Raw genomic sequence first — 16,222 nt, forward strand, 5'->3', positions numbered from 1 at the left:
ATAGTGAGATACCATTTCACATCTATCATAGGTGCTAAAATTTAAAAGTCTGTAGATCAGGTATTTTGCAAAGAAAGCAAAAATGGAAATTGTGAAGCACTGGTCGTTTATTCCAGTAACAGGAGGTAGCGGGCCTGGAGGGAGCACTTGGGTCTTGGCTGCTCAGTCCAAGTTGTCCAGGAGGCAGCAGCAGCAGAGAGCAGCCCAGCAAGCGGCCAGGGCTGCCTGACACCCGGTGTTGTCCATCTTCCTTTCACGTTCCAACACGTACACTGGGGGCAGGGGGGAGGGGGGCAGGGGAGAGAGAGACCCAGTCAGAGGGGACTATGAGCAGCAGCATCCTCTGATGGTAGCACTTAGCACAATCTGAGGACGCTTGTTCGCTGTCTCCCTCCCTCTCCACACAGGCAGCTCTGGGAGGGTGGGAGCCACGCCTACTGGTTCACCACTCCACCTCCACTCCAGCATCTGGCACTGGTCAGGTACTCACTAAATGTTTCCGGAATGTGTGAATGAAGGTGACATCTGCTCAGCAGCTGTCAGACCACTATCTCCTGCCACCACCCCTTCCCCAAGCTGACTGTGAAGCCCAACCCAACACCTTACTTGATGCTCCTCCAAAGTGATCCAGTTTGCACTGAGCCCCGCCCTGCAGCCTGGTGTCACAGGCAGTGGCTGAAAGCTTTACACATCATCTCATTTAATCCTCACAACAGCTCTGTTACTATTATCATTTATAACTGTCAAACACCGTTAGCAAGAGTGTGGTAGAACCCCTTTGAAAGAGAATAGGCGGGGCGTGCACATAACTTTGACCCAGAAAATCCATATCTAGAATTTTTCTACAGAAATAATTGTCCCAGTGTCAAAGATACGTGTACAATGTGATTGCTGCCGTATCAAAATAACCCCAAACTAACAACCTCACTGTCTGTCATCTGGAGACCGATTAGCTAAATGAACGCATACCACAGAATAGAATGCTAAACAGCCATTGAAAAGAAGTAACTGGGTCCTCCATGATGCCCATAAATTCAGCAAGGGATAAAAGCAAGGTATACAGCAGTGCTTCGTTTTATTTATACGATGAAAAGGATACACACACCCACACACCCCTTTTTTTTTTTTAAGATTTTTTTTTTCAATTTTTCCTTTTTCTCCCCAAAGCCCCCTGGTACATAGTTGTATATTTCGTTGTGGGTCCTTCTAGTTGTGGCATGTGGGATGCTGCCTCAGCGTGGTTTGATGAGCAGTGCCATGTCCGCGCCCAGGATTCAAACCAACGAAACACTGGGCCGCCTGCAGCGGAGCGCACGAACTTAACCACTCGGCCACGGGGCCAGCCCCCCCCACACACTTTTTAAAGAATACAAGAAACTTAATGGTCAGGATGTGGGGTGGGGTGGAAGTTTTCACTTTACATTTTTCTCAAATCCAGGCTGGTCTGATTCCAAAGCCATGCTCCAAGCTGCTCCTCTACTGTCACTGCCGGTGTCCTTTGTGCAGGAGGCAGGGCCTGTCCAGTTTTAACACATCTTGGACCTCTTCTAGCCTCTGCCACAAGTGCTAGCTCCAGGGGCTTTACGAGCAGCTGGCACTGACTGACGTGGGCTCCCTGGTGGCACTGGCCCCAGTCCTGGACTGCCTTCCCCATGTCACTATTACCTAGCCCCCCCTTGGCCCCAACTCCACGTAACCTCTCCTCCCAGTTATCCTTGGTCCTCTCAGAGCCTGACCTGGCCCCTGTGACCCAGAGTCCCACCCCTCAGACATGCCTTCAGTGCAATTCTGACTCCCCTCAGACCTTGCTGACCTTTCAGCCCTGGGCAAACGCCGGGGTTCCTACTGGGCAAATCTGGCCAGCACACATGTGTCAAATCACCACTCCTCCCTCCAAGGAGACCAGGGAGCGCCCTGCACTGGTGCATTTCCTGAGGCTGAGCCCCACGAGTCAGAAACACCTACCCCACCATGTCAGGTCCCAAACAGCCCCCTGCCAAGCTTCCTTCTGCACTTCCTCCCTCACCAGCAACACCAGCTGGTGGCACTTCGGAATTTACCAAATCAACCCTCAGCTCCTCTGGTCCTCCCCTTTGGGTTTGGGTTTAGGTTTGGGCAGGTGGTCAGAAGCCTACCTGAGCCAGTCCTGGAGAAAGAGGGCACCGAGGGAGCAAGTATAGCCAGTCTCTGCCTCTACACACCCCCGAGGATTCCAAGGTCTTCCAGGGGCCACCTTGAGGTCCCTCACCAGCCCCCTGGCTCCCCTCTCTCTGCTCACCTCCGTGAGGGTGAACATCATGCTCTTCTTTCTCCTCTTGCTTCTTCAGCAGAGCCCCTCCATTCACGATGCCCCATGCTGCTGCTGTCCACCCCGCCAGCTCTTACCTCAGCAGTCCCCTGGTCAGGAACGTCAGTGCCTACTCATCTGACCCTGAAAGTAGTACGCACCCCACCCCTTGCCCCCTCTTGACACCAGCAACACTTGGCTCTTCCTTTCCTTCGTCCTGGAAATATCCCCTCTGCATTTCTGCTCTGCCTCTGGGGCCCTCCACCATCACTCTGGATTGCTGTGATATGGGACTGATGCCTCCTCAGCCAAGGCACCTGCCTGCTGCTCCCAGACTCAGCCTTCACCATTCTTTTCTTCATCATCGGACTGAAATCTGTAGAGCCCTGCACATGCACAGGCAAAGAATCCACTGTGGTCCCATTCTACAGAGGAGGCACCTGCGTGAGAGAAGGCTACATGGTCTGTCCAGAATCAACTAAAAGGTAGCATTCACATGTCAGTTTCCTGACTCCTCATGTGGCACACTCCTACTGTTTTACCCTTAACTGCCCATCATGTCACCCCTTTGCTCATAAACATCCAGACTTCTCCTTCCTACAGCACTTTCTCCTTGGCCACCTAGCCTGCTCACAGACTGCATGGATCCCATGAATCTGTATCCGGCCATGGTCAGCAACCCCAGCAACCTAGCCCTGCCATAAAGGCCTCAGGGACCTCAGCCAAATTTCCTTGTTTCTACAAGACCCAGATCAGACCTGCCTGCCTCCACAAGGAAGGGTGATTCTCAGCACAGCACAGCACAGCACAGCCCTGACTCAGTCGGCCTCCCACTGCACAGCTCCTTTCAGGGGACTGGCACGTGCTCTATGAGAGGTGAGGCCAATGCCGCCTCTTCATGTGTCAGGGAACCCAATTCTAGGCATGTGCACAGTGCGAAGGCTAATATTTGGCTGACAATCCAAAGAAAAGTGTTAATTCTATGTGGTGCAATTCCTCCAGGCTTCGAGCACCAAGGCCTGTATTTGGTGGTTGCACAGCTCCAGTCTCTGTGGAAAGCTGGGTGTTTCTGTGAGGAGGCAGGGGCCCACTAAGAGCTGTACTCACAGAGCAGAAAGACAAAGCTGCTCTGAACCCCCAGCAATGCTGACAGCTACAGCGGGCTCGGTGTGCACCAGCACGTCCCTCTGGTGGACAGAGACTGCCTAGCATAGAGCAGCCCGTGCTCCTGTAGGAGGTCAAAGTCGTCTGAGACAATGAACTCCACGCTCCACCCTGCCATACACAAAGACAACTCGCGGGGGGCACTAGCTGTGCCTCAGAAAAGCTCTGTCCCCATGTCCCCAGCCCTCCTCCTTACCAAAGCGGGCCCCAGCTCTTCCAACATCTCTTCCAGGAAACTGAGGTTCACAGGGGGCTGGGGTGGGGGGTGTAGAAGGGCAGGTAGTGGGTTCTCATCAGACTCTGGAGATGGGAGTTGAGAGACGCAGGGAAGGAACTCTCCCTACCTGACACTGTCACCCCAATCCAGGTCATAATGCCCAAGATACTCTGTTCCAATTTTGAGGGAGGCACCACAATTAGGATTTCAGAACAGATTTTAATAAGACATAACAAATTGGATTTAAATATAGGCTCATCTACTCATTGGCCAAGTAACCTCGGGCAGGTGAGAACGTCTCAGCCTCAGTTTCCTCTGCTGTAAAGTAGGGGTAACATTAGTAATCTATACCCCACAGAGTTGCTGGGAAAATTAAGAGATCAGGCATCTAAAATGCTCAGCACAGTGCCTAGCACACTGGAAAGCATTCAATAAATGTTCATTGATGTTATTGCTGTTATTCCAATGGCTGACACCTCAGGCAGACCTCTCCCCTGACTGAGGAAAGAGTGGGCCTCTTCTAGATAGACCCAGACAGGGCAGGGGGAGGGGTGGGCTTACTGGGAATCTGGGGAGAAGCCTCAGAAATAAATGAGAGGCCAGGAAGCAGAGTCAGAGGCTGTTCTAAGAGCAAAGGGCCTGAGGGATCAGCTAGCCCGTCACTGTATGGAGGAGGTGACAGAGCCAGGCCCCCATGTCCAGTAGACCCGCAGTGGGAGAACATCAGAATGCTGGAGGGGGAACCGCCAGGAACTCAAGGCCCTGCCCTCACCTCAAGTCATGTACACAAATCCATAGTCCCCATCACTTTTCCTTTGGCCTCAACCAACCACATGGCATCAAAGCCCCGGTTCAGGGTCATGGAGACATGGTCACATCTTTGGGAGGTATGACTCTGGGAAGCTCAGGGAGAGCAGCTTCCAGGGGCAGGGGACGAGGAGCTGGTATACTAAGTCTGGGGCGGAAGAGGGACCTGGCTAGCATGGCAACAAACAGGACAGCAGCACAGGGGCTGTAACCCAAGGGCCATAGACAGGCCTGTATCCTGACTGCCAGGCCCATGCCTAGTGACAACCTACCACGCCCAATGAAGGCCTGGGCACCCCAGGCTCTGTGGTCACCCACCCCAACAGGAAACCTCACAGGGGGCTTCACAGGCATCTGCTTAGTCCATTTGCCAGTCCTCACCCTCCCCGTACAGACAGTGACACCTGTGAGCAGGGACACCAGCCTGCCTCGAGGATCTGGCTGTGCACCCCCCTTGAACAACTTCTTCCTTCTCTCTGTGCCATGGGAACGGCTCCACCTGCCCCAGGGCAGGAAAGTGCGCCCTCTCCTCCACTCAGCTCCAGGAATAGCTGCCTGATTCATTAGTGAGCCCCTCCCAGGGTTTAGGCCAGAGACCTGGCTTGATGTTGGGTTACTGTATGAAAGGCTCTTCTTCCACACCCCACACAGATCTTTCTGATCCTCTGAGAAGCATCTGATCTGCTGTCTGGCAGACTCCCCCCTTCACCCTCCAGCATCTACAACAAACCCAAACAGCAACCATCAGGGGACAAAGACGGCAGCCGTAGCACTAAATGTGTACTGGCGCCTTCTCTCAACTCATTCCCAGCTCAGATTCGTCTGCACTCCTTCCTTCCTTCCTTCGAGGTTTAGGCTCTTGTTCAGTTTGCTCCTGACTTGGGCTCCCCACCTCACCTCTCTGAAGCTCAGTGTCATCACCTGTAAAAGGCAGGGTTGACAGTGGTGTCTGTAGTGAGGCCCCAAAGAGACGCAAATGCGGTGGCAACAAGATATCCCTGGATCCTCCCCTCCCAGCCCCTGCAGCCACGTGCCAGAGCCGAGAAGAAGGCAACAATCAGCCCTGAGAAGAGCAGAAGAGAGAAGCAGCAGAGGATGGGCTCCTCCTCTGCACGGCCATGCTGGATCCCACCTACCACCCGGCGGCTCTGGGCGCCTCCTCTGAGAGGCCTTCCTGACCTAGCCCAGCCCATCAAGGATCTTTCTGACTCTGAATTGCTGCCACCATACTATCATTAGAATCATTCAAAAACAGCCTTAGAAACATCAAGCAGTCCCTAAGAAGACTGCACCATGAAGACAGAGACGGGCCGGAGGGAAGTCTTTAGATGAAAAGGGAAGGCTACAGAACAGTACACGCTGTAGAGTACCCAGAACAGAGCTTAGGGGGTAAGAATGGGAGCCTTTCCCTTTGTATGCCAGCAGTGTTTTCACTTTTATCGTGTCATTGGGACAGAACAAGAAAATAGGACTGTCTCAGAAATGGCTGGTTTATCGTCAGGGTTTCTAAATGCCCTAATTAGACTATGAGTTCCTCAAGCGCAGGGTGCAAGTCTTCTTGTGTGCTGCCCCCACAGGGCCCGAGACATAGGGAAGGTGGCACAGGTGGATGGGAACTAGGAGCATGCAGTGTTAGTCAACACGCAGCACGGACAGCCTTCCAGCCAGGGACAGGTGGCTACAATGTGCAGTGAGAGGGTCCCTGCCCCACTCACAAGGGCCACACAGCCCACAGTCCAGGTCCTCACCATGTCATGGGCTCTAAGTCTATTAGGACACTGGTGATTGTTCTCAGTGTCCTTGGCTATGCAGAAGAGTTTTGAGTTGGCTCATTTGTGGGTTTGGAGAATTGCTAATAAGAAATTAACACAGAGAATAACCATATGCCCATCAAGACAAGAATTTCACAACCAGCCTTCTCCACTTTCTAACTGGTCTGGCAAATACAGAGGAGCATTAGCCTAAGGAAGTCTCATCTAGAGGTAGAGGACCCCTGACAGGACAGCTGAATCCATCGAAAGCGCATTATCCCCCAGATGTATACACTTCACCAATTACCAAAGACCCCAGGACTGGTTCTAAGCTTGTGCAGGGAAAACCAGACCTTGTGGCCACTCTAAATGCCAAGATATGTCAGAAAAATATTTTACTTTCCTAGAAAAAAATTTACATGTAATTCTAATAATGCTAAATGTTGTGTAAGAACAGGATGAGATGAAAACAGATCATAAGCCAGCAGACCTGGGGAATAAGACCATGCCTGCACAAAGGTGCCGTGAGTGGAAGACAAGTGGCCTCAGCAGCCTCAGTTGCAGTGGGTGCAAGGTTTTAGGTCCCAAGACAGAGCCAGATCTGGACACAAGGCCAAAAGACCAGTCACCTTGGGTTGGGAGGGGCAAAGTCAGCAAGAGCCTGCACCCCTAGAACAAGCCAGTACTGCCTAGTGCCAATGCGCACAACCGAGCGACAAAGGTGCCCCCACAATCACAAGGAAGTGGCCAGCTAAGTGTAGTCAATGAGAGGTAATATGTAAAACTGGAACTGGAACATGCTGGGAAAGCCTATCAAGTATCAAAATGAAGTCTGAAGTTGTGAGTGACCACAGGTGGTTCTGTTGTATCTAAAATTAGATGGTGAGTGAAGCTGACTTTTGGTCTGAAGTCCAGCCCTCAGAGAAGAGTGACTCATCAGAAATTGGCCTTCAAAGACATCCTGCTCCTTGTGCTTTAAAACTCTTACCCAAAGAATTGAAAGCAAGGACTCAAACAGCTATTTGTACCCCTATGTTCACAGCAGCATATTCACAATAGCTGAAAGGTGGAAGCAACCCAAGCGTCCATCAACAGACGAATGGATAAACAAAACGTGGTCTATACATACAATGCAACCTTTCAACCTTAAAAAGGAAAGAAGTTCTGACACACGCTACAACATGGTGAACGTTAAAGACAAGTGAAAGAAGCCAGTCACAGAAGGACAAAAACAGTATGATTCCACTTATATGAGTCCCTAGAGCAGTCACATTCAGAGAGAGAAAGTAGAATGGTGCTTGCCAAGGGTTGGGGGGAGGGGTGTGGTATTGTTTAATGGGCACAGAGTTTTAGTTTGGGAAGATGAAAAAAGTTTTGGAGATGGATGGTAGTGATGGTTGCCCAACAATGTGAATGTACTTAATGCCAGTGAACTATACACTTAAAAATGGTTAAAATGACAAATTTTATGTTATGAATATTTTACTACACACATAAAAACCCACCATTCTTTAATTCTCTGCTTATTCAAGAGGCTTCCAGGCACCTCAACACCAAGGGGAGGAGAGACATCAGAGCTGAGCTTCGCAGCAGGCAAAGCTCTGTATGCCCGCGGCTCCACGACATACTGTCCCAGTGGTGGTTTCCGCTCTCTCCAGGTTGGTGCCATGAATCAATCCTGCAGTCCCCTAGGGCCAGCCTGGCTCCAGCCAGCTAGAGGTGCATTGTGGTCAACCAAAAAAGTCGATCTGCTCTGCCTGCCTGTGTGCCCACCTGCCCTCCTGCCTGAAGACTCTTGCAGACTGCTCCAACCATCTCTCCCCCAAAAGAGGATGTGCTGAAGGAGGAAGCACCTGCTGCTGCTGACACTGCTCAGTCTCCCTCCCAGCTTCTGCGTGCACTTCTCATTTTCCTGACACAGCCAACCCTGCAGGGGAGTCCAGGAATAGAAGACACCATCCCTGACTCAGGCAGCTCACAGACCACTTGGAAAGAAGGGCCAAAGACTTGTTTGGAAGGGCACGGAGACATGCCACACTGGGTAGGACCAATAAACAGGACAGATCCTTTCAATGAGCTGAGGAGAGAGGAATCCTTGTTTCTCTTCCCTTATGCTAACAGAAGAAAATTCAAAGAACTGATGGCTAGTGAGTGGCTCACCCAGAAGTGGACATCATTTTAGATTGGCCCTGGCATGACAGCCAGCCCCTACAGCCTTGGCTTCTCCTGACTGACAGAATCATCAGGGCCTTGCTCCCCTTGCCCCAAGGAGGGGGTGGTGGTGACAGCGATTAATGCAGGATCTGTTATTTCACAACTTGCCGAGCAGCAGGCAAGATGCTTGGAACCACAGAATCAGGGAAACAAAGCAAGAAGAGAAAAGGGAGGGGTAGAAGAGAAACAGACTCAGAAATCACAAACCCCAATATCAGTGGCCCCTGAATATGAGACGACTGCCGTGATTTTGGAAGCTAAATAGAAATCAGGAAAATTATTATTTTCCTGGTTTTCAGGCACTGGGTTACAGAAAAAAATGGAGAGGATACTTTGAGGGGAGCTGGCTTTTTGGAACTTGCCCGAACGGGTAGAGATCACCAAGGAGGCAGTTCTCGGGTTCTAGCAATTAGCGTCCAGGCACAGACAGGCACAGGCTGCGCTGTTATCAGCAATGTTAGCCTGACTCACACTGAGTGCCGGCCTCAGGAGCCTCGTTCAAATAGTACTTTCTGCATTTTCTAACAAAACAAACACTGCCATATCGTTTTTACTGAACACAATGCGTGTTTTATCTTAGGTATACAGGCCACAACTGGCTTCTACACGTACCAGATTCCTGCGTTACTGATTAACAGCCCTAGCAGATATATTTATGCAAAACACAGGGTTGTTTCCTTCCTCCACTGTCAGGCTTAATTTTGTGACAGTAAAAATAGTTGTTTTCCCCTGAATGCACCTTGGTTTAGAGCCCCGGTACATGGTGAGTTCTGAGGTCAGGGATGGGACGGGATGACCACTCTCAATGAACAATGGTGGGAAGGTGAGTCAAGGCAGACCTCACTTGTAAGCACTGTCCCCTACCCCCACCCTCTACTCCCTGCGGCATACGGCCCACCACTTCAGAGCAACAAAGGTCACCCTTGCAGATATGGAAAGAACTGTGTGGGGTGCCTGGGCTCTGCCAAGTTATCCACAAGAATTCCTGCTATTTTCTAACACTGCTACGAGCCAACAACCACCTAAAAGTCAACGACAAAGGCTCCCAAAACCCGCCACCTCACCCAATGAGACGTGCCATTTGGCAAATGTGAGGCCAGACACTTCCCCAGAGGAGAAAGGGAGACGGTGGGGGGTGGCCTCACCCATAGGACTGTGACCAGAACTCTCCTAGCCTGGGAGACAGGCTGGAGTGTAGGAAAACAACTTCCTTCCATGGTCAACTCTACCAGTTCTAGCCGGCTTGTCACTGAAGCCCAATCAGAAAAAGTCTCCAACATTATGACCAACCACCATTTCACCGAAACAGGAAGAGACAGGCTAAGCCCTGCTATGAAAACCCTAAAGTGGGAAACTAAGTGGGGTTGGCCTGGGAGGTGGAGTGAGGATGCAGGGAGCCTCCAAAATGGCAGGAATGACAGAAGGCAACTGATCTCTCCCCATCCACTGAGCAGGGTTCAACTGCCCAAAGTGGTGGGTTTATTTACAGCACCACCAGTTTGGAGAACAGAAACCCACTCAGCAAAGTCTGAAAGCCCAGCACACTCAGCATGGGGCACACTCTTGCGGCCCTTCTGTCATCAGCAGCAGGAGCACCCCTCCCCAGACCACAGCACAAGCAGACCCCAGTCTCTTGGGCCTAGCAGCTCGCCAAGGAACACTGTAGAGATGAGGAGAGGTGGCTCGAGAGTTGGATACCCTGGGGTCCACTCTCAGTGCCACCTTGAGGGTATGACAACCTCTCCCAGCCTCAGTTTCTTCCTCTGTATAAAATGGGGATAATGATAGAATCTATTCCCTCATTGGGTTCTTCAGAGACTTAATGAGTTAATCCACATAGGCCCGTGCCCAGTATACAGCAGGCACTCAGTATATATTAGTTGCTATTATTACTCACAAGACAGAGATCTGAAGGACAGAAGGCAGGGCTCCCTAATTGCTGACACACCTGGAAGCAACATGGGCATTATATAAAGCTGTAAGAGATTCTATAGACAGTTCTTCATTTTACATAATGAATTAAGGTCTTTTTGAAGAACGAAGAAGAAACAAGGAAATGGGGTCAAAGAGGTATCTATCTCCTTAGGAGCTGAGCCCAACTCCTTGTGGATGCTGGGCTGCTGGGCGATAACCCAGGCCAGGGGCAATGCCTCCTAACAGAGTTTACAATCACACAGCTGTCCTAATTAACTACACCCACCCTATCAGCAGGCTGGACGGGTGACCACCAAGAATCCTTCTACCAACCCCTCACCCTCACTCCCCTTCTCCCATGCCTGACAGGGGAATGGTCCTGTTCAGGAATTCGTTTTGACCTGCAAGATGAACCCTGGTGACCCTTAACTCTTGATTCTACCCGGATAAAAAATGCTGAAGACTCCAATATCACTTACCACTCCATGCCCCCTGGCCTAGCACAGGGCACTCAGTAGGCCTGACATATAGGAGACATTGAATGAGTGAGAGTGAGTGAGTGAGTGAATGAATGACCCATTTGTCTTGCACCTTTTATCTCAGTTGGAAAAGGCATTTCCAGCCTGCCTTGTAAGCAAGCCACAGACATGGGCTTAGCTGGCTATTCTCTGAAGCAATGGCAAAAGCATTACTAAGAAAAAATATGAAGACCTTGTTAGTCTTAAGTCCTTAAGGAAAGATTTCCCACTTCTGTCAGTTCAAACCCTTCAAGAGACCTTGGCTCATCTTGACTTTCCTGAAATGACTGAGGAGCAGACCCAGGTTTTGAGGCCATGACTTCATCCCAGAAGGGATCAACCTGACTAGGAGGAGATCCTGGGAGAGAGTCAAGCAAGCGAAGGGAGCTCAGGGTCCCGAGCCCGGCTATACCAGGAAGCTTGGGCTCTACAGTCACAGAAGATCCCTTCACCAGAGGGGCCTCTTGGAAGCCTTTCCTTCAGATCTGCAGGCGTCAGGCATCCTGCCCATAGACTTGAGATGTTCATGGCTACCCATGGCTGTCCAGGGGTACTTAGGACATTTTTTGGCCATGGCGGGGGGGTGGGGGGGGGATAGCGATCCTTCATAAACTACCCATGAGACACATACCCCCAAAAGCAAAAGTCCATTTTTACCCATTAAGAACTACTCAAATACAGCCTCACACTCTAAAATCCTTCAGGCTGACAGGGTATCCCAGGCTATGAAATGGACTCATTTCAAGGGTAGATGGAAAAGTTCAGAGGGAATCAAGAAACTTATTTTTTAAAAAAAAGTCTAATGGGGGGGTGCTCTACTCTCTTCTCCAGCTTCACAAGGCCTCCAAAGTCTAAAGGGCTGAGGATGGGTAAGGGGATCCCTAGGCAGTGTGCCACCTTTTCCAATCAGGATCCCAGCCTGGATGTGCAAGACACCTTTGATTAAACGAGGAAAAAGCCCCTGAGCCCAGCAGTGGGAAAAGGAGGGGAGCAGTACTGCCCTCTCAAAACCGAAAGGGTTGCAGCCCTGACAGCACACAGCAGCAGGCTTCCTGGTTGAAAGCTGATAAGGCTTTCCATAAGAGTCAACAGGAAAGTCACTATTTCTCAGAGGAGGGGGCCGAGGCAAATCTGGAACAGCAGAGGACTAGGGCAGGCTACCGGCGCGGCCATGACACACTCGCTGCTCTGTCTCCGGGGATCTCTCGGCCCCCACCAGACTGTTGGGACAGCTCACAGGGCAGGAGTCGGGTCCTCCTCATCTCTCTATCCCCCAAGGTCCAGCTCCTGCCCACACAGGTTCACTGGATTCAGGGGCTATCCATTTAAGTAAAACCCAATTCCCTTAACCTCTCTGTGGCTCGGTTTCCTCACCTAAAAAATGGAGAAAATAGCAGCACCACCCTCTTGAGGTTGTTAGAAAGATTATACGATTAACTCCTCGAACAGCAGTGAGCACAGGTGCTAGGCACAAAGTCGACAGACAATAAATTACCAGCTACTATTGTTGCTGTAACTCTATAGGCTAAATAAACAAAGGGCTCAAAGGAAAGGCAATCTGTGCTGTAGAGCTTTATACTGTAATGAGATTTTTAATAAAAAGAATAATTTAGAGCAGGGAGAAAACCCCAGCATGAAGCCAGCAGTGAGAGAGTGACATGTGAAATGGAGACCTCAATGAAAGTGACCACCACTCCTTAAGACTTGCATATTCTATGGGGCCAAGATGCAGCTGAGGATACACAGACTTCATGATGAATTTAAAATGAAGAAAAATAAAACAAAACAACACCTAACAACTATTTTATGTAGCATTAGCTGCAAATATATCCCCTGGACAGAGATTAACATACTAGATGAATTTCAAAAAGGGCTGCATCATAGAACACTATACAGAGACCAAAAGATTTATACCCACATGTCACCTACTATCTCTGGAAAGCAAAATCATGGGTATTATTTACTTTCTGTAAGGAAAAGAGAGTTCTGTAATTTAAAAAGTTATTTTAAAAACGAGGCCATGTTTTTCTGTGTGAGAACCTGGGTGTGACCCAGGAGCAGCAGCCTGGGGTGGAGCAGAGCTGCACTAAGTGGGGTTTGGAGAAGGCCACTCTTGCGGCCCCCGATCATGCCAAACTTGGTTACCACACTCGTGTCAGTGTCTGCTGGGCTAAGCCCTCACCCGGTGATATGGACACCAATCCCTGCCATCTTCGTTGTCAGCATTTTAGTTACAACCATCCTGTGTCGTGTCCCACTTTTTAGAGCATCTCAGCTCTGGGGAGCCACAATATAAGCAGAATATAGACTTTTCCCCTGTGGCTAACCACACTGACCACTGGGAAGCAGGTGCCAGGTGCCTGTGGGCCCCAAGCCACACCGGCAGGGGGTGCGGGTAGAGCCACATGGCCTGGGCACAGGCCCTGGAGCCAGCCCCCCGCACACAGCTCATTCCTCATTACTACTTGGAAGGGAGTGTCCTAGGGAAAGATCCCTGCCACCCTAGGTGACCCCACACCACGGTCTTGGCTCAAATCCTAGAGGCTGAGCTGCTCCATCCCACCCCCCTTCCAATTTCCCTCGATGCCTTTCACCCACGCTGTCTTCTTTTCCTTGCCCATCAAACCAATTTTCTCACTATTTATATCAACCTAACTTAAACAAGCGTATGCAAGAGGTGAAGGGAATGTTTATGTTACATTTCAAGACTAGGTAGAAAGTAGTATTAGGGAAGAAAACCCAGGCTGCACTGGGTGGAAGGGGACTAAGAACAATAAGGAAGCAAACTGGTCTGGGCGCAGGGTAAGCCTTCAAAACCCTCCCTCCCCCCGCCCCCGCCTCCTGAGGCCAGCCAGCTGGGGCTAAGCTGCCTGGGAGTCGCAGGCACTGGGCACATCCCGCCAGCCAGCTGAGTAAACTGGATCTGCAAAGGGTGTTGCCTTTTCATACTCCATTACCCTGAGTGCTGGACAGGCCAAGGCTTTTGAAAGGCAAAAGAGTATGTTTTGCATAAACTATTTGACTAAAACAGATTGTGTCTCTACATCCCAGACGATGGAAAAACCCAAGGCTATCTTTAGGAGCCTACAGTCCCCCAGTGTCCTCATGACCAGACTGTCTTCACATGATGCCCAAGTGACCTAGTGCAGTCACCGGGGGAACTTCATGGAAGCACTGGGCCTCGCTGAGCAGATCTGTCGAGTTAAAGCCTGAAGTCACCAGTATGTGGAATGAGAGTCAAGCTTGGTGCTAAGAGCCCAGCACTCACCAGAGGCCAATCTCACCTGCTCTGATGAGAAGGAAGGAAGAGAGCTGCAACTGAGTGGCCCCAGAGAGAACACATCTTACTCATAGAGCCCGCCTTCTTTGCCGCTGCTAACAATGCGTGTTATTGCTAATTTTGAAGTATTTTAAGGATACTCCTTAACGGAATGCAAAAGAGCATAAAAATTAAGAATACAATGTGAAATGAGACACCCGGGGTGCAAGGGGTGCAATTCATGGCTCGCTCAGTGAGTTCCTATTTGACTTTAGGCAAGTTAATTCATCTCTCTGATTCTCTGTCTCCTCATCTCTAAAATGGGAAGCCACCAGGACAACTGTATGGATTAAATAAGATAATGTTTACAAACCACCTGAATAAGATCTAAATAGAAACAGCAACATTTATTTAGTGCCTGGTGCTAAATTACAGAAGGCATTTAACTGGCATTTAACAACTGTTGAACAAGTGAGTAGGGACTCCAAGGGAAAAAGGAAGACTAAGTTATAAAAAATGTTTACTCATTCATGGGAGGCCACACGACGCATGGAAGCTTGTCAGGCTCTGGGGCAGACACCTGGGTGACCAAGGGGAAGGAATTATAGCTTCTCTAAGTCTCTGGTTCACACCTGTAAAATCTGGGATAACACACTCACCCCGCAAGACTACTGCAAGAATTGAAGCCGTATCCATAAAGCCCTCAGCCCCGCGTCAGGCACCTTGTCAGTAAGTGCTCAGCAAGTGGCAGTCGCTGAGGAGCATGGGCTTTGGGGCTGGACTGTGGGTCTGAATCTCAGCCCCACCACTTCCTAGCTGTGTGACCTTGAACAAGCCAGCCTCTCTATGCTTCAGTTTCTTCATCTATACGATGGGGATAACAAAAGACCTACCTCAGAGGGTTGCTCAGGACTAAATGAGTAAATTTATAAAAGTGTCGGACCCACAGTAAACCACTTGATAACTATTAGCCCAATTATTTAGTTAGTATTTATTATTTAATGATTAGCAGTTAATATTAAAGGTTAAAAAACTTGGGCCACTGGTCTCAAACTCTTCTTGTTCTGCTGGTTTTAATCTGGGAATTGGTTTCAAACCCCCAGATTCTCCAGTCCCAGACTGCAGAGAGGCTCAGAAACAAAGTCTTTCCAGTCAGAGGTCAGGAGGGAGTTTTTTACAGTTCCAAGTTGCCGGAACTTTCTTCCTGGGCAGGCCACCAGAAAAAGTCATGTATTTTTCAGCTGCTGATGAAGCTGATTTGGAAGGCCTTTTCCTTCACTGGGCTCAAAAGCAAAGGCCAACTTAAATTTTTCATTATGAAGACTACAGCAGTGGTTCTCAAGGTGATTTGGGCCCCTAGGGGACATCTGGTAATGTCTAGAGACATTTTTGATTGTTAACTGAGTAGATACTACTGGCATTTAGGGTAGAGGCTAAGGATGCTGCTATACATCCTTCAATGCAGAGGACAACACCCACACCCACAACAAAAAAAACTATCCAGCCCAAATGTCAATAGTGCTAAGGCTGAGATACCTGTCCTACAGGACAGCTGCTTCCGACAAAGTAAGTGGGGGAAAAAGAACAGAATACACGATGGTGTCTACACTATAATGGCAGCCAGGTACAAATGACATGTGCATGTAAGCAAGAACTGCCTAGGAAATAAGAACACAAAAATCATTTGAGATGATGGGGTATCTGGATTATGAGCGGAATTTTAAAAAAATTCCCATGAGCTGTTACCATGTTTAAGGACCAGAAAAAGAGTGAGGGCCAGCACCCAGTGGAGGCAAGAATGACCCAAAGCTACATCTCTCAGTTCTGATAATTCACATATCTTGACTCCCAGTATTAGAACCGTGCTCCAACCCCCTTACACAGTGAATATTCTGCTCAGATCCCAGACAAAAAAAGGTGAACAACCCGAGGGAGGAAAAAGTAGTGCAAATAGTCTTTTCTGCAAATTCAAGACCAATAACTTGAAAAAGCTTATTTCAGAAGCTCACATGGTCCTCTCTCCTGCATATCTCTAAACTCTTCTCCATCTTTAATCACTGAACAAGTGTTACCAGGGAATCAAGTGGTCAA

The 16,222-nt window shown here is 49.6% G+C and overlaps 1 protein-coding gene across 4 annotated transcripts in view; it reads right to left on the minus strand.

Moving 5' to 3' along the window:
- The window catches only part of PURA (purine rich element binding protein A), a 124,544-nt gene that overhangs the window by 14,649 nt on the left and 93,673 nt on the right, over positions 1-16,222 (minus strand). Inside the window, exon 3 of one of the 4 annotated variants that reach the window (XR_011505802.1) lies at positions 90-272. The exons of the other annotated variants lie outside the window; for them this stretch is intronic. The gene's annotated coding sequence lies outside the window, so the exon portion shown is untranslated. Of the gene's footprint in view, positions 1-89; positions 273-16,222 lie in introns of those variants that run through there. 4 annotated transcript variants of the gene reach the window in all.

Source organism: Equus asinus, chromosome 9 (assembly GCF_041296235.1).
Source record: "Equus asinus isolate D_3611 breed Donkey chromosome 9, EquAss-T2T_v2, whole genome shotgun sequence".
Lineage (NCBI taxonomy): Eukaryota > Metazoa > Chordata > Mammalia > Perissodactyla > Equidae > Equus > Equus asinus.